Here is a 25,833-nt window from a genome sequence, read left to right on the forward strand (position 1 = left end):
GGCCTTTAGTGATAGCAGCTGAGGTTTCACAAGGATGCAAGTGCCCAAGCCTTGCACTCACATTTCCCCGCAAAAAGAGCTGCGGGTCTTCACATAGTCCGTAACACCTGTGACGCAGTTGTAAGGATCTCTCCAAGCGCCTTGCTGATTTCTTTGAGCAGCAAAAACCAGTGCCCACTGTGCTATATTGTTTTGCTTCTTGCTTCTTTTATGACAGTGATAAGTGAGGCCTTGCAGCAGGAGGACCATTCATTCTGCACTATTAGAGACAGCCCTTATTTGGTGCCTAATGTTCCATGACCCATAAGCATTAAACAAAGTATTTGATCAGGTAAAAGGTATATTTTTGAGCCATGGGCATGCAAAAGAACATATTGGAGAACAAAAATGTTTCATATAATGAACAGAATACAGCACGGTCAGGTAATAAAATAACAGAACAAAAGCAGAGTCTGACTTGGAGGCAAATTCTTACACAGAAAAACCACCACCCTCTTTGTGGCTTTGCCACAGAGATAGTCAGTCCCAGGCATAAGAATAGCTGGCCTCTCCTGGAAACGCTGCTTGACCTGAAGGTTGCAACACTGAGGCAGGATACAAGTTAAAAAAACACGTCATGTTTTATATTAGTCCATTAGTGCCTGGTTTCCCCTGGATTGTCAATAGTCATCTGAGAAATAGACTTTCAGAGAACCAGCCGCAGGGTTAATCCCTTGTGAATGCATCGGTCTGGCAGACTAGCGGAACAGTCCGAGCCACAGGCAACGGCAATGCTGTGTCAAAGCCATATACGGTGGCCCAGGACAAAAAATGGGATGTACGGGCACAGTTCTGCTCTTCAACCTCCTCCATCCACTTCCTTTCCTGCCAGCAAAGGAAAGGTTATTTTAGTTAGGCAAGGCGGGAAGAGACATCAGGAGGCAGGAGGTCTCTAGTGCGGCCCTCTGCTCAATGCAGTGTCACCTCGGAGCTCAGCACTTTATCCAGTCAGGTCTTGAAAACCCCCAAGGACAGAGAACACAACCGCCCTGGGCAGCCTCGTGGTGAAAAAGAAGTTTTCCTTATGTCCAGTCTGTACCTCTCCTCTTTCAGCCTAGGCCCATTCTCTCTCAGTCTCCCAAAGAGCCCGGCTCCATCTTCTCATTAACCTCCCAGTAGGTACCAGTAAGCTGTCGTTAGGTCCCCCCAAAGCCACCTTTGCACCAGATGGTGAACAAGCCCTGGTCCCTCAGGCTCTCCTCACAGGGCAAACGCTCAAGCCTTGACCATCGTGGGGCCCTCTGCTGAAGGCGCTCCAGTTTGTGTCTCGCTTTGGGGGGCCCAAAGCTGGACGCGGTGAGACAAGTGCTGAATAAGGGAGGATGATCCCTTCCCTCCATCTATTGCTCGTGCTGGCCGTCCTCGCTGCCAGGGCGCAGGGCTGCCCACCGAAGCCCCGGAGATCTGCTCCCCAGCCTGTCCCCCCCAGCCCGGGCTGCTGCAGGGGTGCTTCCTTCCCAGGGGCATTTCTCCTCACTGAATTAATACGGATCTGAACACCTTGCTACAACGGGTAGCTGAGACCGCCACCAAAAGAAGGAAGCGGACCTCTTGGAATAGCTGCCAGCCCAACAAACATCACTCCTTTTCGTCAGGGCCGAAAAGAGCAGTGGGAGCAGCTGCTGTGCCTGTCGGACCGGGGCCGGTCCTGCCGCAGCCGCGGCACCCGGGGAACCAGCTCCAGTCGCCGTCCCTGCGCCTGCTGGCCCAGGCGAACCGCAGACGGGTACAGGCAGTGACTCGAAGGCTCGCTCAAGGTTATCAAATGAAGTGGCGACGCTGTCTCAGTAAAGAGAGTCCAATGAGTAGCTCAGGGAGAAAGCAATCATCTTGTTAGCCCTTAATCTGACAAGAGCAGCACAGAGCCCATCCCAAGAGCTGAGCACGATTAACAGTTATTCTAAGGTACCTCTGTGCAATCAGGAAATGCTCTGACAACACCTCCAGGAGGAGATGAAGGTCTTTTCTCTGCCTGCAAAATGGGTAAGTCCTCCTCCAGTAAGCTCAGGAAGGGAAACACCTATTTTGCGAGCAGGCGAGGGCCGGCCCCGCGCACGCTCTATGCCAGCCCTACTGTAGGCAGTTTTCTGTAGGCAGAAGCTGTAGGCAGAGTTTTCCTAGTGACAAATCTCCTTAACCATGGAGAAATGGGACGCGTTGGCCCAGACCTAGCGTCACACCCTCCACACGCACACACGGAGGAGCTTGCGTCTGCTCAGCAAGCAGCAGGTCGGCAGTGGATCCCTCCCACTTTAACCGAGCCATAGGACCACCGTCCTGCCCCTGCCCTTACTCCACTGCTCCCCCCCAGCAGGTCCCAGGACAGCCCGGACGGTGGGCAGCAGCGGCAGCCCAGACACGGCCCCCTAAGGAGGCAACTGCACGTGGGTGGCAGCAGCACCAGCCCGAGGTGCTGCCCCTTGCCTTTGCAAACCAGCACCCTGGGGAACTCACCCAACCCAGCTGCCTCTGAAATACAATTTACAGGAGCCCCAGCTGCGCGGCCAAGTTTATTTTGTTGCTGCAGCAACCACTTGCCCTAGCCCCACTTAGCCCTGCCACCTCCTGCATCGCTGCTAAAAAGAGGTTTGTCGGTGGGGGGAGTGGGAGGGGGAAAGCTTCTGTGGGGGAAAATCCATTTAGGTCTATTCAAGCTGTACAGCCAAAAAGATCCTCAAGGCGTTTTTAAATAAACAACCACTCGAGCATTCAACACGGAACCTGGAAGAAACCAGAAAGGGAAAGAGAGCCAAGGGCAACACAAGCCACAGTGTATTTCCCCTTGAGCTTTGCCCTCTCCAGAAGACAATGCCACATACTTTATCACTGCACTACTCCAAAAGAATTAGTTTCTTTTTTTCTAGTATATTGCTGTGCCAGTTGATGAAGCTAGTAACAGATTTCAAATTTTGCAAATGTAGTAACTTTTACTCACTAAAGGTTGAAACTACACTGTAAAATTCCCTACAACTGCAGCAATCATTTCATGTCTTATTTAATGATACCAACAAACCAGCCTATGTTAAAAGCCGGCTTTCATAAAAATGAGGCAATTTGTTGACTTGGCAAATAAGAAAAAATGAAGAAATAATTCCCAAAAGTGGTAATAAACAATTAATTTCAAAGAACCAATCATCAATTTAGTAGTTTACACAATAAAAAGAGATGGTGATGTAAATATAGTGTAGCTGCAACTACAAGATGTGATTTAATTGGTAAAATGAATCAACTAGAGAAACGACTGTAAAAAATCCAGCATTTTTCAAGTTTAGGGAGAAGGTCTCCTTTCTGGTTTGTAATGTGAAACATTATTGCTATTCTGTTCCCATTCTACTAAAAAAACCATCACTAATGTCCACTGGTAATCTGTCAAGTCCCAAATAGGTAACCAATTCACCTTGCAAAGCTCTAATGAGTTTTTTGCCCTGGATCAGTTCTCAGTAAATGCTCACTATTCTTGTTCATAGTGTAAGAATCCCTTTCTACATATCACAGGCCCATATAAAATTTGAAGTTAGACCTTTTCCTATCCTTTCCTTTATTTTGCCTTCTTGCCCAACAAAACTGAAGTGCCCTGAACTGAAATATTGTATTGAATGCAAATATTACGTGGAGTGCAAATATTAAGTGGTATGCAAATATACATGAGAAAGAACCAGAGGAAACAGCAGAATAGGGTTAAAAGAAGAATGGCCTGTACTGACAACCAAGGACACAGATAACAGCAATGAAACACCCAGGGACGTGATGTTTCCATCAGACGGGGACGTGTGCTCTGATCAGACCACAGCACAGATGACTCAACATTCAAGACCCTACACCTTGAGAAAAGGATGAGGACAGCAAGGTTACAGCGTTATCGGATGAGCTGGTCCTCTTCTTGCAAGCCCAATGGGAAGATAGGTTACAACTCTGAGATACCCAAAATCAGGAAACATAAACAACGTCCAGCAACCTTGCCTAAAATTTATGGCGGCTGAAGTAAGCACAATTCTGAGGCAAAAGGATCATGCCGTAGTAACTGGTGAATCCTGAAGGATATAAAAGGCCTGGTCAAAACCCTGTTTGTCATCACCAATCAAGAAAACCCAAATGCTGTGACAAGGATTCAGCAGCCATCATCCCATGTCCTTTGTGTCACACCAAGTCATCTTGGCTAAACCACTTTGACAGACCTATCTCAGTGCTGTAGAGCATGTGGGGCTGAGAGTAGGAACGAGTGAAATCTATGACAGAATGAATGTGAATTAAAACAGCGTTGTTTAAAATAAACTCACCTTCCTCTTCCACAAGATCTCACACTGAGTCTTACTGATTTCCTACAAACAGCGAAGGGCACTGTGCAGCTACATGGCCAGAAGTACATAGGTTGGCATGTACTTTACCAGAAAGGATTAAGGAGGGCCTAGAGCTGCCATGATCTTAAAAAAAAAAAAAAAAAAAAAAGGATTAGCTTTTAATTATCTAGAGTCTTCTGATTTTGTTAGATAATGCTTTAAGAACTCAAAGTCAAGGAGTCTCCTCCGTTACTTGAGGTATTTCAGAGCATCTCCCTGATTAATGCTTGTCCCTGGAAGACACTTGTGTCATTCCTGAGCCCTCAGATACAAGATCTGACCTATGGAGCTCCCATGAAGTTATAGCCCATTCCTTTTGGATTTCTTCAAGCTCCATGTGCTCAGAATCTGAGTACTTCCTACTCTTCCAGTAGCTGGGCTTTAGGGACCACTGTCCTTTGGTTTGGGAACATCCTGACATTTGAAACCACCCATTACTCAGGTACCTGTTGCACTGTTTGACCATCCTTCTGGGGAAAAAAAACCCCAAAAACCTCTTCCTACCTAAGCTCAATTTCCCATATTGTAAATTGCATCCACTGCCTCTCATCCTACCACTGTGCATCTCCAGCAAGAGTCTGGCTCTGTCTTTTCTATAGCTATGCAGTAATTACCCTTTCTCAGAGAGTGCTCCACTCAGATTCAATTTCTCTCTCCCCAAGCTGATTCATCTTTAGCAAATCCAGGACAATGTCTTAGTATTCCTCCCACTAAGTTATAAACTAGCAGGTACAAGATGCAAACGCTTCTTCAGTGGGCCAGGTACTATTCTTGTATTTAATATCCTGTTTGGCCAATTTGGAGTAGAACTTTCACCATATTTCAGCACCAATTGCTTCTATCCAGTGAACTTTCTATTTTGCATTAGTCTGTAGTGCAGCAGATAGAAAAATATAAAGGTGATACATTGTTTTTGGGTTTGTGCCGGCTGGGCTTAAACCACAATAGTCATGCGTGCAACTTTTTACTGTTTCTTCACTGAAATCAGACATGTGATAATCAACAATCTGAGGTGACTGTGAGTTTGAGATTGCTGGCCCCATGAGTGTTTGAGGAATAACAGTTTTCCATACAGTAGAAATTCTCATCCTGAACCTTTTCTATGCCTTTTTTAAGTTAGTCTTCTGTTTGTTTGAGTATTGCAGATTTTTCTCATTACTGATCAAAAACAGGTGACAGGCATGGTGACAGCAGCATCTGACTGTCAAGGATATCCCGACAAAGAAGACTGATCACCATGGATATGAGAGAAGTTTTAATGTCTACTTATTCCTTGTCTCTTTACTGAAACTTGAAAGACCATAATTAGTGCAAAACAAGATGGAATTTTTGTGATTTGGACAGCTGTCCGCTACAAATTTAAGACTTTCATTTCGCATAAGCCAAAAAAAGCTCTCAGGTGATAACTCCATTCAGACAGTGCCAACCTAGTCAACATAGATCAATGCCCTTAGAGGTGAAAGTCTTCAAATCCTGTTACTGTTTCACTAAACAATCCATTCTCCCACCCTAAGGATCCTTGGGAGTTGTAAATACCAAGGCGATAACACAACCTAGATTGAAGAACACATTTTCACACATCCTTCTAGTATCCTGTACTGGTCATCTTATTAAGATTGTCTGCACGTATCAATACAGAAAGAAATATTTGGCCATCCAACTGCAAAAAGAGTTCACAAAAATTAATGGCAGCTATAAAAATCTCATCACTTTATTTAGAATGAATCTATTCTTACCACGAGCTTTGGAATGTGACAGCTATATGTGCTGTACGCAGGATGAAAAATGTGCTGTAGCATAACTACAGCTCCATGAAACTTCCCAGGAAAACTTTTTTTTTTTTTTTCAGAGCATTCCCTAAGCAGAAGACCAACCAATTCGTGAATTCATGTTAAATAAATCAAAAGATTTTAAACAAACATCTGCTTCAATTTGTAACTTTTTAAAGACTATTTCACTTCAAAATGCATCTACAAAAATACTTTTTTTTAAATTTTAAAACATTCAAAAAGTATTTCTTTTTGATTCAAAACACAATAGTTTTTTAGTTCAAAACCACAATATTTTGCTTTGTGAGTCTTCCAACACACTTTATATTTTCAGTAGCCCTGGTCAACCAAGAACACATCTCTTGCCAAGCATTCCCCATTCCTCTGCAGAGTCCAAATTATCCATCACCCCATTACTTCCCTGTGTTGTGGTTTAACCCCAGCCAGCAACTAAGCACCACGCAGCCGCTCACTTACTGCCCCCCAACCCAGCGGGATGGGGGAGAAAATTCGGAAAAGAACTGAAACTCGTGCATTGAGATAAGAACAGTGTAATAGAACAGAAAAGAGGAAACTAATAATGATAATAACACTAATAAAATGACAATAGTAATAATATTGGGATTGGAATGTACAAATGATGCACAATGCAATTGCTCACCACCCGCCAATCGACACCCAGTTAGTCCCCAAGCGGCGATCCCCCCGCCCCCACTCCCCCCAGTTTCTATACTGGGCATGACGTCACACAGTATGGAATACCCCTTTGTCCAGTTGGGGTCAGCTGTCCCGGCTGTGTCCCCTCCTAACTTCTTGTGCCCCTCCAGCCTTCTTGCTGGCTGGGCATCAGAAGCTGAAAAATCCTTGACTTTAGACTAAACACTACTTGGCAACAACTGAAAACATCAGTGTGTTATCAACATTTTTCTCATACCTAACTCAAAACACAGCACTGTACCAGCTACCAGGAAGACAATTAACTCTATCCCAGCTGAAACCAGAACACTTTGTTAAAGACCTCCTGCTTTGATAAGCTCAAAGAACCACAGTCATCCAAGAAAATAAAATAAAGGTAAGGAACGTCCACTAATTTGTGTGCCTTGTAAAAAAAAAAATTTTAAAAACCCTGACTGTTTCTATTTATATTCTGTGTATAGTATTTTAAAATATTCTTAGTACCTAATAAAAAAAAAAGAAAAAGAAATCAAAGAAGATTTGAAATACTGCAAAATAATTCCAGAACTAGAATGTCAAATCAAATTGACTGTGTGACAGAAATTAGCCTTATTCTAGTACACAGTAAGGCATTTTTATTTATCAATATAATTAATGATTACAGTTTGCATTTAAAAGAATTTGCATTTTCAGACCTCAGCTGTAGCAACAGGCACTTGTGGGCTCTTGGCAGGGGTGCTCACGTAAGAGCTCAGGATTAGCTAACAGCCTTTCCACCTTCCAGCTTGTTCGTCTCTGGTTCTTTAGGTCATGTCAAAAGCAAAAAATGCTCTTCAAGATCATGGAAAGAGCAGCCAGGGCACCTCATGCACTGCCTTGCAGCAGGGTAGCTTTTTTCCCCTCTCACTCTGGGCCCCCCCAGCAAGCACAGCTCTTTTGCACATGCGATGGTGCAACTGTGTTTGCAGAAGCTGCACTTTTCAATTTTGTTCCACAACTTTTCATACCGCTTGGAGATGTATCAGTACTCGCAAACTGGTTATTCAAAATATATATATAAATAAATGCCTTTTACATATAAATAACTGCCTTAAATATTTAGGAGATATTTATTAGGATAGGATAATGTCCTAGAAGACATTAAGATAGATAGGATAGGATAAGTATTAGCATAAATTACTAAAAGGATAATACTTTTTGAAAGGAAGGGAGGATGAAGAAGCCCTAGAGAAAATAAGTGGATTTCAGTTGTATCAATGTGTGCTAGGGAATGTGAGACAACTGTTACCACATTACCTGTAAGCTATGAATACAGAAATACATTTTTAACAACCACTGGCATTTCTTTGATCAGGTTCAAGTGTGATATAAACTTTCCTAAAGACAAAATGTAGGCATAACAAAAGAAAATAAGAAAACTGCCCACATTTTCAGATATGAAACTCAGATCTCTGATTTCATGTGTTCTTCTGAAAATCTCTTATTTCACTTAAAGTTTTATCACAAACCAGGCAATTTCCACACTTTTTTCCTTCACTTTAATACCACCCAAATGTTTTCAAACTGCAAAAAAAAAGTTGGAGCATCACGGAATTTTTTTCAAAATATTTCATTTTGACAGCCATGCATTTAAGCCCCATATAAAGCAGCACAGAAGACATGGATTTGGGAAAATCTACAGGAAAATATACGATTAGGTAACTATGCTTCTGAAATAATCATCTCATCACTGATGTTAACTTTTCTACCTCATACATACTCATTTTATCAACTGTTTCCAGCATAATGCTATGTCAAATAATTTAACTAAGTATATTGGGCAAATTCTAGTAATGATGTTTGTCAGGGTCCTGATCATTTCTTACTATGACATGGTATATTGCTGGCAGTTGACTTGTCCCAGCTGGGGAGCTGACTTTATGTTGTCACTGTTTGAGTCAAATGAAAATATTTAAGGACTGAAAGAACTGGAGATACCAGAGGATATCTTTTAAATGAGTTTCTTGGACAGAGTTCCTCTTCATCAGAGCATTTGCATGTTCCATTAGCATGAATCATAACACACCCAGATGGATCAAGCAGCAATCACCACTCTATCACATTCTTATGCATGGCATGATGAAGCTGACTAATAAAAGTTGCCTTTTATTTGCTAAATGTGGAAATGCTCAGTCAGCATTAACATTTCCTCTTTTGCATGAAGGAAAAGAGAGAAAGCAGCAAAAGGGCAACTAAACTGAGCCCTCATTATTTTGGGATCACATTTTGGGGCCAATCTCCTCTGGCACCAAGTAGCTGAACTCTGCTGAATGAATGGATTTAAAAGTACTTTTTGTTAGAGATATATGAAAAATTCTAGGCCACAACAAAACGTCTTCATAGAAAAAAGGTGTGGTTTATATGCCTAAATATTAGGAACTGAGATGCTAATATTACTCCATATTCACAAATTCTCAAACATCTTCAAAAATGAGCCTGTTAGCTGAAGATTTTATATATATATATATGTACATATGCCTATATATGTTTATATGTATATATTTTCTCTATTCCACACATACAGGCACTTAAAAATTTCTTAAAAGTCAGTCAGTTCACATGTTGTTTCCAGCTTACAGATACAGAGAAAAACTAAATGTAAAGGGATTTCCTTTAATTTATGCTTTACCCTTTAAACTGCTTCCCTTTGTAGATTCATCTGGATGCCTCTGAAACCAATGACTACAGCTTTCACTATATCAAAACCAATGACAGCCTTGCCTGTACTTTTCCTTTCCAAAACACTACTGAAAATAATCTTGTCTAAATACTGAAGTAGCCAAAACCTCAAATCATTACAACCATGAATCTTGACCCAGATCCCACTGGGAAATGTTGCATTTTTCACAGAAGAGACAAGGCTAGGAAGTCACTAGATGTTCTCCCTGCCCAAAGAGGGAACCAGCTGTATTTATGTCATTCTTCAGTGGCTCTACATCAGTCCCTTCTTCTTCAGCCTCCCTTAGCTAAAATGCTTTACTGAAGACTATAAGATGTTCCCCAACGAGTGAAAAATAAACAAAGACCCTGAATTCTGCTTTAGAAAGGTATTTTAAAAGTTCCTCTTCATCTCATACTTGAGAGTCGGAAAAAAAATCCTTCAAATCTGTACTCTGAAGAGAGGATTGCACCTTCACTGCAGAACAGATTTGCAAGTATGCTGCTGCAGACAGACACTGCAGTAAAATTTTCCCAGTTAACAAAAGAGCTGCATACCCTTGACACACACTGCTTTTTTATTACAGTGTTGCAGATTAATTCTTTGCCCAGGAGGCTTCATGGCCCCACAGTTAAAGTTATGCATGTTCTGAAAGGAAATGTTTAGATTATCTAAAGATGCTGTCAAACAAATAAAGCCTATTGTTGAATGTTTGCATTTCACTGTCAGGCACCTACTGGCTTCACTGGGAGGGACTATCTGCTACAAACAGCAATGAAAACACAGGAGAGTAAATTAACCAAGATTACAATTTATAATAAAATACTGAATTACTCAAACTTTTGAAATCTTGAAGAAGATACATTGATCTCTGAATGCGCTAAGGAAATCAAGAATCATACTCCCACGTATCTTTTATTATATCCTCACTATTCAACTTAATAGTGGAACAAGAATTTCTCATGGTAAAACATTTCTTAAGATATAAATTAGTTCAATAAATGTAAAGAATACCAAAGAAAAAAAAAAAGAAGTGTTCCCCATTGTTAAAAGCGTACCACTCCACTCTAATGTACATGAATAGTAAAGTTAATGGAGGAAAAAATCAGGTCTCTTAATTTCCCAGGCAAGCAACTACAGTTTGACATTTATTTGACAGAGGTCTCATCCCGAGAAAATCACACAGTCTGTTACACCTTACAGTTTTAAACAAAGTTATGAGCTCCAGTTTTATCCCAGCCCTGATAAGACCATCTCCTTTCACACCATCAATTTTTAAATAGAACAGTGCAAAGAAATCAATGGGGAGCTCTACTTAACAATTAATATGGCCAACCAAAATTCAAGCACAACACGTTGTACAGCTGCCCTAAGATGTGCAATAAACAGCTGCTATTATCAATCACAGTAATTAGACTTCCACAGTATAGCCGTATATCGAATTGTATAAAAGACCCAATTTGGTGTATTTATTGTTATTTGTTTTAGATAACTTTCATGACATATCCATTCCAAGCACAAAAGGAGACCTAGTTTCTGCTGTTTGTTTTTGTCAGTACTACAACATAACATGCAATTTATTTCATTCCTTAGTGTAAAACAACTACAGGTGTTATTAAAAGTATGAAAATGATAGATATTTGATATTTCTTGAGTAGCTAAAAGTTGAGAACTCTGCTAGTTCAACATGGAATAGATTTTGAAGACTGAAATTGAGAGTTTTATTCACATGTTCATTATGGAAAAGTTGTTCATAAGAAGATATGTGGCATAGAGGGTTAAGTGCAAAAGCTCTTCAGTACTGAGTTTAAGTCAGGACTGAAAATGAGCTTTACTGTTCTCATGCAGATAATCCAAAGGAAGTCTGTGAGCTTCAGAAGAAAACCTCAATTTGTCACAACTGATAGCCTGTTCTGTAGATATATCTTACTGAAATAAAAGAAGGTTATTCCAGGGCAAAACTGTCAGTTACGTGGGAAACTCCTACACAAAAGAAACGCCCCACAGTTGTCAATAGGCTCTGTCCGATGAGTTACAAAAGGAAGTAAAAACTGTTGTAAGGGATCTAAGACCTAGTCTAACACCTTTTACATGTATTTGTTCAAATTTGACAAACATTAAAATGTTTCTACCACTTTTATATTTAGATTCTGTCATTATAAAAAAGTAAAGCTTATTAACACGGATATCGAAAATTTTGAATTCAGGGCCTAAGTCTTGATTATTCCACAAAAGCAAATCATTGGATAAGGAAGAGCAAGAATTTCAAAAAGCACTTTTTTACATTTGACTACATTTTGAAATTAGCACAACTGGTTCCTAATCAAATTAAAAGCATAATTTGATCAAGCAATAAAAAAAATGTGGTTTAACAATGCCAATGCATACTGTAAGGAGAGAAAGAGTAGCACTTACACTTTTCTGCAACTTACACCATAGAACTGTGATATTAAATAGAAAACTACGAAAAAGTTCTGAACATTTTGAACATTTATTAAAGCTAATTTACCTTCAGGTATGTACTTGGGCCTTCTGCAATCTGCTGTTAGCTTCACCAAGTAGAACACAATGCCTATTCTCTGCCAGTGCCAACACAGGACATCATTACCTCCAAACCTGAGGATCACTATATGTTTCTTCCTGTTCTAAAACAGTTCTTGAGATCTAGTTTGCACTTTTTTTTTGGCTCATTACATTTCATTTCATAAGCTAAAGCAGAGGTTAATATTTTACAGAAACTAAGGACTCATCTGTTGTGCTAGTGTCTTTCTTCTCCATAACTACGCTGAGCTGGCTGACATTTTACACATACCTCCATGCATAAACACAAACATCAGGCTGAAATAAAATCCCAAGACAGCAAACATTTATCAAAGCTATAAGAAACTGAAAATGGGGTCCTATGACAGGACTCATTAGGGAATCTGACAATAGGCAGGACTAGCAATCCCATTAATAATATATACACATACACAGTGTATGACACGTTCTTTGTTTATGATGACTAAAACTAGTTCATGGCAGCAGAGAATCAAGCTTTGTAACTTTAAAAGTCCTTTTCTGTATTCCATCCTTAGCCTTCACAGAAACATTTAACTCTGCATGAGATGTGACGTGAAATTTCACTGGGAATGGCTTGTTTTGGGGACAAGTGGTTGATGGGAGTTGTAGATCAGGCTGGTAATGGAAGCTAGCTTCAACCTTAACTGTGCAATAGCTTTAACCATTTCATAATAAGAAAAAAAAGATTAAGTCTTGGTATATTGTTTTGTCACTCTGGCACCCTGGAGTTGGCAAGAACCATTTGCACAATCCAGTCAGGAAAAGGCATGCTAAGAAAATTGAATGAATATAGGTTTCTAACCTTTGTAGGGCAAGGATTTGTCAGATGTTTCTTCTAGTTTTGTTTTGGGAAAGGTATTTTAAACAATTGGGGTACAAAAACAATACACAGTGCTGCAAAGGTGACTAGTACAAAGCAATCTCTATAGGCACAGGAGAACCACTTACAGGTTTACATAGAGATCACGGTGCAGAGTTAAATAAAGACAGACTCTGGACTGAATTACACCGCATATTCAGCGAATGGATTATAACATATTTGTCTCTTAGTTGTACTTCAGCAATGATTAAAGACTATTTTGTTAGAGATGTGACATTTTGAAAGAATTATGACTTGAGTTTGCTTCTGTGTAAATGAAAATAAAAAGTCAACAGAAATAAACAATTCAACATAGACCAGAGACATGCACTGTATACTCCTCTGCAGGATCATGCCCTCTGAGCAATTATTTTTCAGTAGACCAAAGCATTAATTCCACTCTGCTACCAAGCACATTTTTTAAAAGTTTGCTTTAGTGGGATGACAAGATACCAAGCTGCCAACTATCGCTACTACACCTCCAAGAGAACGAGACAAACAGAGGTTCTGAGAACTGCTATCAAATGTGTAGGAAGGCATTATTAACATGCAAGCATTACCACTTTACTGATAAAAAACTACTATTACTAGCAGTCTCTTAAGTATTTTGGTCCTACATTGTACATTTGCACAGCTCAAGTTATCATGCTTTAGATATCTTCCTGTTAAGACATACCTGATGTCCTGTCCAAAGCAACTTCAAGATGGTCAAACAAGTGGTATATAGTCTTACAACAGCAATAAAACTATTTTTAGGAACAGTTTCTTCCATGATTATTTTTAGGTGGCATGGAATGAACAAATAAATCAGAAATGTGAGAGACTATTTATATTTATTAGAAAAAACTAAGCTGCTATTAGTTCACAGAGTTTAAGAAACATTTGGAATTTGTACCATTTCAAACAAACTTTGAGAAATGTGGCCATTTTCTTTTGGTTGCAGAGAGAAACATGAATACAAATGATTGGGTTTCTCATGTCTCCAACTGGTAAATTACACTCTTTTTTTTCTAAATAGTTTTCTTGTGCCATAACATTAAGAGACAAGATAGTTTATTATCTCCTTGAACATATTTTGTATGTCAAAAACACACTTAAAACTGCAGTGAGAAGTAAAGCTGCTCTTTGATTAGGGAAAACTGTTTCTGACTATAAACAAACTAGTCTACATAAAAGCTATGATTTTCTTACTTCTTATAAAATACTAATGTTCACGGAAATTGTTTCAAAACATTTTTCCCAGGGGTTGTGATTTTAAAAAATGAATCTTATTTACAGTACTTCATAAAGAATCACCCCAGAAAAGTTCATGAGGATCTTATTTGTGTAATTAAAATGGGGTCGATAAAAATTAACAATTTCAAGGTGGAGTAGCTGAATTAGATTGTGTGTAAAGATAAATACATTTTGCTTTGCTGTTAGAAGTTACTATACTGACCTCAAAATGTATTTAGGTGCCCTGGATACCTGGAAGGACAACTGGACCCCTTCTGTAAGCACCATATACTTTACTTCCAGAAATGCAGACTGGCTGACCTCGAGATGCCATGTCTGGATGCACAATCCTTTTGTTTTAAGAGCAAGTCAATGATTCGAGGGTAGAGTTATAACTCTTATTGCATCAGTCAGAAGGAATTTGCAGGAGAATAGGTATTTGTAGCTAAATATTTTTCTAGAAAATGTCTTTTGAATATACATCCCCAATTGGACCAGAAAAAGCTGTATCATGTGGTAAATTCCTTGAGTTGTAACGTAGCCACATAAGATTTTAAGATTAATTACCTAAAAAAGCAGACAGCCTGCGGGGAAGTGCCTACTTGAATCTCCCAAAAAGGCTGGTGGCTATGTCAAGAGGACTCAGGCACCATTTAATCAACTCAGTCAAAATGGGCCATCTACAAAATCCCTGCCATCTAAATTCCTGCCATCCCTTAGTGAGCAAATAATCAGCAAATACAAATTCTGGATTCCAGTCTCAGACAAATTCAGTCTCCAGTGCATATTATTCAGCAATAGTTTTATGTGTCAACTTTAAAACAAGCAGGGACTGGATCGTACAGTACCTCGCCTCTACTCAACTGGGCTTCATTGCTGGGCTACTGACTTGGTCCTGGTCCCCTCCCACAGAGCAGCACAGATTCACTGGAGAAGTAGATGTAGATCATGTAAAATACCCAGAATAATGGAGAGAGAAAAGGGTCAGTAAGGGACAGCAGATGTAATCAAGATACAACCAATTAATCCAGCCAGTGGAGAAAAACAGCCAGATCGGGGGAAATAGACTTTCAAAATACGCCAGATGATGAATCATTCTCTGGAGTTGCCTCTTTTCCACCACTGACTACAGATAGGCTGGGATTACTAGTTTACACTACCTCAAAACCATGAGCTGGACTCTCCCAAGCCCAGGTCTGCAGAGCAGCAAGATGCTGGCTCAGTAAGGCAGCAGCCACCCCACTATGGAGGAGGATGGGGCAGCATTATTGAATTATTGCATATTCCTTGGTGGAGGATTCACTTTATCTTTTGGAGGTTTCTAAGACAGTGTAATTTTATGTTTCCTTTTTCTCTCTAGCCAACAAAATACTGCTTGTACAGACCAGTTTGATTTGGTAAGTGGAGAACTATGTCTCACCAAACATTTGCGTAGTGTTACTCAGGCTTCCCAGGTCTCAGCATAGCATAGCTTTGTAGAGCACAAGGCAGTGCAGTGTTTTAACAACCCCTTGAATCCAGTCTTTGCTATGGCAAATCAGTACCTGGCAGAAGAGTCATATACATAATTGTAATGGTGTTAAGTTTATTAATTATGTTGTAAATTTCACATTGTAAACTTTCTTACAACTTCTGGGATTATCGAAGAACAGCAAACCACACCAGAATGCTGGCAAAAATTGGTCAAACACTGTTTAGCCCATATATTTTTTCAGTGAGGCTGGGCAGTGCAATACTTCCAGCTATGACACGCCTACCATATCAGTAGTGAGACTTGTTTCAAAGAGACCAAAATTTTCTGCCATAAACAGTGAAAAGCTGAGCTCTCTCACACTAATCTCCCAGTTATTATAGAAAGTTGGACTTTATGAAGGATTTGCCATTAATGAAAACTACTGTGTTTAATGAAACTCCCTGTAGATAAGGGAACTTAAATGATATCAATAAGTACTATAATGATTTAAAGTTTCAGAAACATCATAAAGATCAATAAAATAACAAAGAATATTTTAAAACTTTTGTAGCTTTGGTGGCAAAAACGTTTACGTGGTAAAATTTTTAAAAAGCAGGAAAGCGGAATGCGCTAGAGCCACCTACCTACTGCTCCTTTGCAAAATCAGGCAGAAATAAAATTACTTTCTAAAGTTCTTTATGTAATCTGTTGAACAGAATATGATAAAAACTCCAAGTATTTCAGTGACAAAACAGCAGAACCCTAAGAACACTGCAAATGCAGACAGAAAAATGAATTTCCATTGGTAAAGATAAGTGTTGATTAGAGTTTAGTCTTAAAAGAACAAGTTACCTGCTTTTTAACACATTTTACCTTATTTTACATATAATTACCTATGGATTGCTGATTCTCATTAAAATACTTTATTCTTTGCTTTTCACATTTCATAATTTTATCTCTGATATATTTTAAAAAATCCTATTTTCAGGGACATCCACCAAATAAAGTCATCCTTGTATATCCCCTTTCAACTGCATCATCTGCTGTTTGCACTCCACTAAAACTACCCTGGGTAAAATCCCTAATGACCTCCTCAAAGCCTATACTTAAAACCCATTGAATCCCCATTCTCCTTGATTTCTCAGATTACTTCAAAGCGTATATACCCTTATCATCTTCTTAAAACACTTAATTACAAAAAAGTTGACTGAGCAAAAGGTTGGCACTTGTATCAGAGAAGATGAGGACCAAAAGTTATCCCTTTTGTTTTTAATCTTTTTCTCAATGCCTTGGCAGAAGCTTGACACCACATAACTCAAGTGGGATGCGCTTACATCTTCTGCAGAAAGGGAAATCAAAGCATGATTTTAAAAGTGTAAGTTTTGAGATACTCAGACTAAATTATAAAAATAGATTTGACAGAAGAAGATGCTCAGTATTCTCCGACACCCCTTTGAAAAACACAGGAGGAAAGGGCAAAAATCTAACAGCCTACGGAGAAGTCCTCTCCCAAAGGACTCCGGCGCTCAAGGGGGTCATTAGCAAAGACAAGACCATTGAAGTGACAGCTTTTTGACACTGCTTGCGAAGGCCCTCAAAAATGGGAGCCCTGCCGTGCCCTCCATTGGAGGCCTCTCTTCTCCACAGCCCTCGAGTCTGAACCGAATGTGACAGAAACTGCTCCTTAGGTTGAAACGACAAGGACAAGCCAACAACAAGCCAACATCCAGGCTTCTCACGCCCTGTTAACTGTTAGTTCACTCCAGCTGGGGAGTCAGGGCCTTTTCCTGGTATGCTTAAAGAAATTAATAAGAATTAGGACTTTTAAATTGAGTTCCTCTGCATTAGTAGGCCTTAAGAGCACATCAAACCTGTGCTGAAAGCACAGACTTTTATTCTCTGTTTGTGGATTGAGAGCAAGGAGAAAAGAGGACTTCAGAATTAATTAAAAGAGGAGATATTGTACCACCGAGGGGAAAAGGTCAAAGAATGTACCTCTCTCTTTCATGCATGTCCATTTTTCTTTTGTCAGTCTTCCAATATTATTAGAGACTGTGAAAAAAATAAGAAGATATTTAAAATCTGAAGTGAAAGGCCAGAAATAGGAGAGAAACCGCTCGTGTTATTCTCTTCTTCATAAAAAGAAATAAAATTCATAAATAACCACAGAAGTCAGGAAGGCTGTGTGGTTTACAGAAAGAGCACTGATCATCATTGGTGACCAATATTCCTATAAAGCAGGGGAGCTGCAGTCCCAAGTGCTGTGTTCATAGCAGGCAAGACGGGAACAACTCCGTCCATCCATGCCATCCTGTGCCCCTTAACAGAGCTGCATGACCAAAAGCAAAGGTTGGCTCTTTGTTGTCCCTGGCACCAAGGCTGGAAGCCCGATGGCTAACCAGCATCAGTGCTTTCCACTCTCCTCACAAGCTGCTTAACTCTGCCCATCGGCTATAAAGGAAACCTGACATGCCGAAACCCAGCAACAGAAATGTATTGCTAGAGTTTTTAACCTCATTCAACTTGATGCCCTTCTTACAGTCAGGTACTTATAGCAGAGGTCTGTGGAGACCAGTTTCTGTATTGATAAAGCGGCTGCTTCAGTCATTATCAAAGAGTGAACAGCGAGTTTCAGTCACCTTCTCATAGGTAGAAATGCTTTGGTATTTCCTTATGAGCTGGTGACTGGAATTGACAAATGATGGTGCTATCTAATAATGCTAATGAGATTAGGTCAGTCACCTTCTGCTAAAGAATGTTATTTGCAAGTGTCTGTTCTCTAAACATCAGGCTGATGTAGATTTACGCTGTGGGACCTCTATGCATCACTCTGCAAGGTGCAATAATGTTTAACATAAACCCACTTCTGCTTTGAGTCATCAGAACCACCATTCTACAGCCCAGCACCAGGTCTTCTTTTGAAGTGCAACCAGAACCACTGAAAGTCCACTGAGTCCAGCTTGGACCAGCACAGGAAGGAAATTTTCCATAGCAATACTTAGAGGGAGTAGGAGGCAGTGGGGTCTAATGCTGTCCATGTTTAGCTCCAGACAGTTCTGGTGTCTCGAAGTATTCAGGGAAGCTGTGTTTACTAACCAAAGGTACATCTGCACAGCTCTGAGCAGTCCCACACAGAGGTGCTCAGGTTAGCATGGACAAAACTAGCCTAGGCACTAGAATGAACATTAAATCCCTTAGCACAGGACTCCATGAGTTGTTATACCCAATTTCTCAGTAAAGCTGACTAGCTGGGCAGTGAAACACACTTACTGTACAGCCACTGGCACCTCTTGGGAACATCTGCATGGCAATTCACTGCTTTATGGACATGTCTTTACAAGACACAACTTGCCAACCTTGGAGAATTAGTATTCTTTCCCTGAATGACACTAGCACTTCTTTTTCACTTTCAGACTCCTGCGAGAGGCTCAGAGGACTCTGTATGTGAGGGTTGGAAACACCACTATTACCATAGAATCACTGAATCATAGAATGGTTTGGGTTGGAAGGGACCTTAAAGATCACCTGGTTCCAACACCCCTGTCATGGGCAGGGACACCTTCCACTAGAGCAGGTTGCTCCAAGCCCCATCCAACCTGGCCTTGAACACTGCCAGGGATGGGACATCCACAGCCTCCCTGCGTGACCTGTTCCAGTGCCTCACCACCCTCACAGTGAAGAACTTCTTCCTTACATCTAATCTAAATCTACCTTCTTTCTGTTTAAAGCCATTACCCCTTGTCCTACCATTACATGCCCTTGTGAAAAGTCCCTCTCCAGCTTTCCTGTAGGCCCCCTTTAGGTATTGGGAGGCTGCTATAAGGTCTCCCTGGAGCCTTCTCTTCTCCAGGCTGAACAATCCCAACTCTCTCAGCCTGTCCTCATAGGAGAGGTGCTCCAGCCCTCTGATCATCTTCGTGGCCCTCCTCTGGACTTGCTCCAACAGGTCCATGTCCTTCTTATGTTGCCGGCCCCAGATCTGGATGCAGTACTGCAGGTGGGGTCTCACCAGAGTGGAGTAGAGGGGGAGAACCACCTCCCTCGACCTGCTGGTCATGCTGCTTTTATCTTATGTTCAGAAAATGAATCAACAGATCCTTGATATAAATGTTTGGATCTTCCCCTATTAAATCCTTTAAGATGACCTTGCAAGGTCCTCTACAGTTGTTTTCAGTCACAAACTCATAGCTGGAAGTACAGTCACATGCTGTGATTCCTTCAAAAAGCAGCTCTTCTCTGATCCTGTCAGCAACAAGATTCCCTTCAAAAAGAAGACGAACTTTCACTTTCTTTATTGTCTGATCGGAACTGTAAACTCTGTGAAAAAAAAATCCTCAACAGACTGGAAAAAGAAAGAAAGGCTCCTTTTTAAAAGTGTTAAAAATTGATATTTAAAAATATTTCTTTTTATTTTTTCCATCAAAGATGAGTTAGGGCACTGACGCTACCAATAGACCAAACCCACAAAAACAGTATTACTTCAAAACTGAAAAAAACAACCAACACTGTTTATAAAACTAAAGAAACAAAAGCATGATAATCTAGCACAGTAAATCTCAATGTGCTTCTGGAAGAAATAGCCCAGCTCATGGAAAGAGAGAAACCAGAAATGGTTTTGCTTCCTGAGTATTGGATCCAATAAACACACACAAAAATCATTAACAACTTACTACTTACTTCCTCTTATTTATGAAGAACGACTCTCAACTCCTACAGCAGGGCTCCACAGAAATATTGTCATGAAGAAGATTTATTTTAAATTGAGCATTACCACACTATGATGCAGAATTATTTGTTTGGGGCTTTTACAATTATTATATATCTTTTTTATGAAAATTGCATACAAAATTAGTTATACTCAGCAAATAACCTTGAAAGCTGTGAGCTATTTAGGTTTTTTTAATAAACTAGAATTTAAATACATTGAAACATACAACTTTGAGGAAAAAAACATTCAGACCTAAAAAGATTTGAATTTAAATGCTCAAGCACAGTGGCTTCACTTATGAGACAATCTCTAGCAGCAGGAGATAAATCAGAGCACAGCAATAAATTACAGTCTTAATTCATCTGATTATATAATTTTAGTCTACTCTTTCTCTCTCTTTTTAAATAAGTGCTTGAAGGAATGAATTTATTGCTGAGGCTTCTCTTCCTGTTCTGAATGACAGATCTCACGTTATTCTTGGAACTTCATATATACAGAATTTAGTACTTCAAAAATAATTTTCTTTGTTTTATAACTTAGCTAAAAACATCTGCCACATACTTATTACTGAAATATTAGAAAATCAGTGAACTGAAAGAATAATATAAAATATGTAAATGTTCTACAAAAATGTGTTTTCTTTGAATTTTACATTTTTTTGGTTATCAGATCTTATTTATTGAATGAAACTTTTCTAAAAAACTCTGATATGAAAACCAGAAAGTAAAGAGTAGCTCAGTTACTTGATTATGATGAGACCCTGTACCATTCAGGTAGGACTGGAAGGTTTAGAGTAAACAGATCCCCAGGTAACAAAATGAGTCAAGAGCTAAGGTCTACAATGCAGTGGCATGAGATTAAATCACTGCAGCACCACGCAATTTTGGCATTAGTGGGAAGCAGGTAAATGCAAAAGGAGTGACAAGCGGACACAGCCCAGCGAAAGCAGCAGGTGGCTGAAACCTAACTGGGAGTATTCTTCTTTTTGGGAAAGAGTAGGAAGACTTTTTTCTGTGCCCAGCCTTTCCCAGGAGGATGCGCAAGGAAAATGCTGTTGAAGGACTCGGACAGAAGCAAGTCCTGCCAAGCGGCAGGCACTCAACGCAAGCAGGACCCGCAGACTGGTGAGCCTGGCAGGTCGCCTTTCCCACTGGCCCTTCTCTTCTCACCAGCCTCACCAGCCTGGCTTTTTAATCCCTCTCTTGGGTTTAACAAACCCCAGAGTTAAAATCTCCAGCCACTTGATTTTGCTCTAATCGCATCCTTTAGCTTTGTCTTGCTTTTTAGATAGACCCTTGTCTCTCTCTTCCACTAACTCCCAATAAAACATCATTCAGTACAAAACCCTGTATTTTAATTAGGTTTGAGAGGCAGTTCTTGCATAAGAGAACAGTGAAGAAGCAGCCAATTCCTGCAAAATGTTTGCCATTTTTTCCTCATAGTTTATATTCTAGAAGAGGCTGAAATAATTTGTGTAATAACCAGCTGGATCTCCATATTTCTCTCTCAGGCTGTTGGTTCATTCAGTTTTCTCCCTCTCTTCAATACAGTAGTTTTCCCACTGAACTTGCTGTTCCTTAAATTCCATCTGCGCTTTCAAACTATTACCCATCTGTGCAGCATGAACTGCAAATAAACCTTCGACCAAGCGCTAAGCGAGCGTACTCTGGTTTTGTTATACTCTGTAGCCTCTTTCATGAGCTGGTGAATAATCATTAAACAAGGCCGACGTTAGTTCAACTCGTACAACATGACTCTATTTATTTCTCTGTCGTAAGAAAAGAGGAAATTAAATCTCTTTCTCTAGTTAATAAATACTGGAAATTTTTAACGTTGAAATAACATTTCCTCCTAACTAGACTAAAGCATTTAAACCGGTAACTGTGTCCTCTGTGTCACTAGGCTGTCACTTTCAGCAGAAGATGGTTATCGCCCCTCACGGTGCTGCCTCGGTGCCAGGGAGCACCGGGCGAAGGGACCCTCAGAGCCTGCTTCGCTCTGCACCGAGCAGAGGGGTGGGCTCTGCCGGCCGCCGGAGCGCTCTGCGCCGGGACCCCCCACCCCGCCGACCCCGCGCAGCCGTACACCGTGAAGTCACGGGCAGCGTCTGACCACAAGACGTATGACTTGACGTGGCACAACCGCTAGCTTCTTGTTCCTGGGCAATATCAACATCTGCATTTCTCAGCAATGCAACGCAAGGCGTTCTAAGAAAGCTTCTAAACAGTAAGCAATGCAACCATTTCTCCACTTACAGGTGTTTTCTTTCTGGTAACACACTCTTCTCCTTTTTCAGGAGACATGAAAAAACAGCAGATTACATACTTGGCCTATACGTAGCAAGAACTTTTGCGTTTAGTATGTTTTAGCTGAAGTCACGATGAATGATAGCACCACCCTCAAAGATACAGTCTCGTAGTCAGGTCATATGTCAGCCCAGGCTTCACAGAACGACAGATGAGAAAACTACAACAAAAAACATTCACTTGGATCACAGAACATGACAAACATGTTTTGCAAGATTATACAGGATTTCATTTCTATTGGTTCCTTAACAGGCCTATTCTTGAATAGCTGCAGTGATGATTCCTCACCAAAATGGGATACGATATTTGCAAATGCAAAGCTATTAACAAAGCAAATGGGTTATAATACTAATTAAGAAACCACTAATCAACCATGCGTGACCTGTTCCTGATTTGTGCCATGAGACTCTGCAAACTGAAAGCAAATGAGAAAATTCAGCAAAGAGGATGACCATGCTGAGTTAAATGAATCCATCGTTCTTTATTAAATTAGCATTTATATTCTAAAGTGTTGTTAATAACATTTGGTTCAGTTAATACTGGATCTGAATTTAAGTTAATTATGTCAGCAAAGTAGAGCTCTGCAAATCCATAGTATGAATTCTGTGAAATTCTACATTAAAAAAATGTAATTTTATATCACTGTAATCTCTACTATTACAGTATTCAGAATTGTTTTAAAAAACTATTTATCATTGTTTGAATGCAAAATCCATCTTGATACAAATATTCCTTTTGAATTTTTAATGATTTTAAAAAAGGCATGTTTATGTTCTAAAATCACATACTCTCTAAGAAATTTTTTCTTATATTTACCCCTTTTTTTGATTTCTAAAGCAAAGATCTTGTAGTATTTATAATATTTCAAAGTAAGACAAAAAATTGCTAAGGCTTAATAATGAATCCTGTGGGAGCAGACTGGAGACTTTTCTCAGTTATGTTATAAGGCATAGAATTTTTTATTTAACACTAAGAAAAACTATTTTACTATACTCTGCATCCACAAGTTTCACATCCACTGTGTGCACCAGATCTTGAAATAACAGTTTGGGTTCTGAAGTTAAACTGACTGTTGTCACACTTATTTTCTTCATTGCTACTCTTACCTCTAGATGCCTCATAAAAAAACAGATTTAATCTAACTTTCCCTGGCAAAATTGTAGTCATAGAAAGCAAGCACTGCCCAATCTGCTGGTGTATGGCTTTCTTCAACTTTTTCCTTTTTAGTATGATTGCTGAAAGTCCAATTGAAAATGCAAATTCAGCATAGTGCCATCAATATAGCATGACAGTCTAGCCCTGTGCAGCAGGAGGGCCTACCTGTGAAACATTAACATATCCTCCTTTCACTACCACTGTATTATAAGCCTGCTTGATTTAAGGCAAAAAACATGATGCATATCCAGTTCGTTTTGCACCCAGGCATATTACAAGACTACCTCATTTAGGTTAGAGGGTGAATTATTCCGTAACATCTGCCTGCTTGGCAGAGTTGTATAAAGATAGTAAAGCTAAGATAACAGCACCCGGTCTACACCTACTTGAAGGTATGAGATAACGTGCACCAGTCTGCAAACGTGCATACCCATCTGAAAAGACCAGGACGAGCAAGTGTTGGGGGATAAAACCTGCCTGGGCAAGCTGGAACAGATTCGTTCCCACCTGCAGACAGATGAGGTCATCCTTTGGACCAGACTTGTCCCGATCCATGGAAAATGCTTATCCAGACGCCAGTAATGCGAGCGGAGCTTGGGAAAAAAAGAGGACATTCATTTCAGCTCCTGTTTCTCTTGTTGAAGAGCTCTTGAGTCAGGACCTCCTGACCTCAGACAGCTGAGAACCACCAAACACTTTGGCCATCAAGGCCAAACACAACATTAGACTTGCAATGTGGTGTACCCGAGGCTTGGCTAATTTATTTGATTAATGCTTGATCTCCCGCTGTTGAGCATAAGGCTTTTTTGAAGTTTTGAGATTTGCCTGGTGCCTCAGTCTCTCAGTCCCACCACAGCAGCCCCCAGTTCCCTAAGAGTAACAGCTGCAACACCTGGAAATAGAAATTGGTATCTAGGAGGGCCGTACAGTGTATTTGGTGAGGAATGTTTTTCATTCACCCCTTACGTATATCTCATAAAATTATAGCATCCAGAGTACTTCCTTTACAGACTTTTAAAGAGATGAAATATACTTGCTTTGAACTAATTTTCTTGGGTGTATGTATATGGGGAAGTATATTAAAAAGTTTCCATGATAGGTTTTCTACTGAAAATCCCAGAATTTTAGAATTAAGACTGAAATTCAATCTTTAATTTCTATGTCTTACATATATTAGTCCCTAATTGTACTAAAGCTTCTGAGATGAACCTTCATTCAAAACCAGGCAGTTTTATATGGATATGTAACATAACTTTATTGGGCATTTACAATCTAGATTAAAACCATCTAGGAAACATTTCACCATCCAATATTCTTGCAAGTTATGTTTAGCCAGTGGCTATTTGAATTCATATAGTTCATCTATAGTTCATATATTTCAGTTCATACATATACATTGGGATTAGATCTACTTGTTTTACCCCAGAATTTTTCTTATGTCAATAACAGTTCTGGAAAGTGTGAAACCAACAGGTGAGAGGTTGGCAAGCTCCCAATTAACTGGGAGCAGTTAAGAATAAGGGCAGCAGAAGTATACATTTGGCCTACTAAAAGCGCCTTTGTTACCGGGCACCAAAAATAGCTGGCTACACCATAAAATGTCTATTATCAACTAGTGCAAAGCAAGTTCTACATAACAAATCTCTTTCAAGAACTCAAAGAAGCATGCAGAGACATTGCTTGAGGAGAGGTCTTTTGGGATATGTGAAGAATTACTTCTTTAAACAATGAAAAATTTGGTTAAAGAAGTAAATGTTTGAAAAATAATTGTACCTCTTCCATTGAAAGCAAAAAGGCTCTTTGGGAACTCTCATGATGTCAAAGCCTGGCTGTGAGGAAGGTTTTATTAACAACAACACAGCTTCGGTGTCACTGGAACTCTAGGAGACAGCTCTACTGAGAATTGTAATAGCTCCTTTGGAATCTATAAATAAATAGAGAAAAAAAGTCTACTGACATTATAACAGCGCTTACATTAACTTAAACTCTGCCATGTCAATGCAAATGTATGTAACCTTTCAACTAAAAAGAAACAAATACTTCACAGGTGATGTCTT

General features: G+C 39.9%; 1 protein-coding gene across 2 annotated transcripts in view; it reads right to left on the reverse strand.

Annotated features, from left to right (window-relative positions):
• Positions 1-25,833, reverse strand: part of TAFA2 (TAFA chemokine like family member 2) — a 193,407-nt gene that overhangs the window by 94,401 nt on the left and 73,173 nt on the right. The window lies entirely within an intron of this gene.

The sequence above is a fragment of the Accipiter gentilis genome, chromosome 11 (assembly GCF_929443795.1).
Source record: "Accipiter gentilis chromosome 11, bAccGen1.1, whole genome shotgun sequence".
NCBI classification, from domain to species: Eukaryota; Metazoa; Chordata; class Aves; order Accipitriformes; family Accipitridae; genus Astur; species Astur gentilis.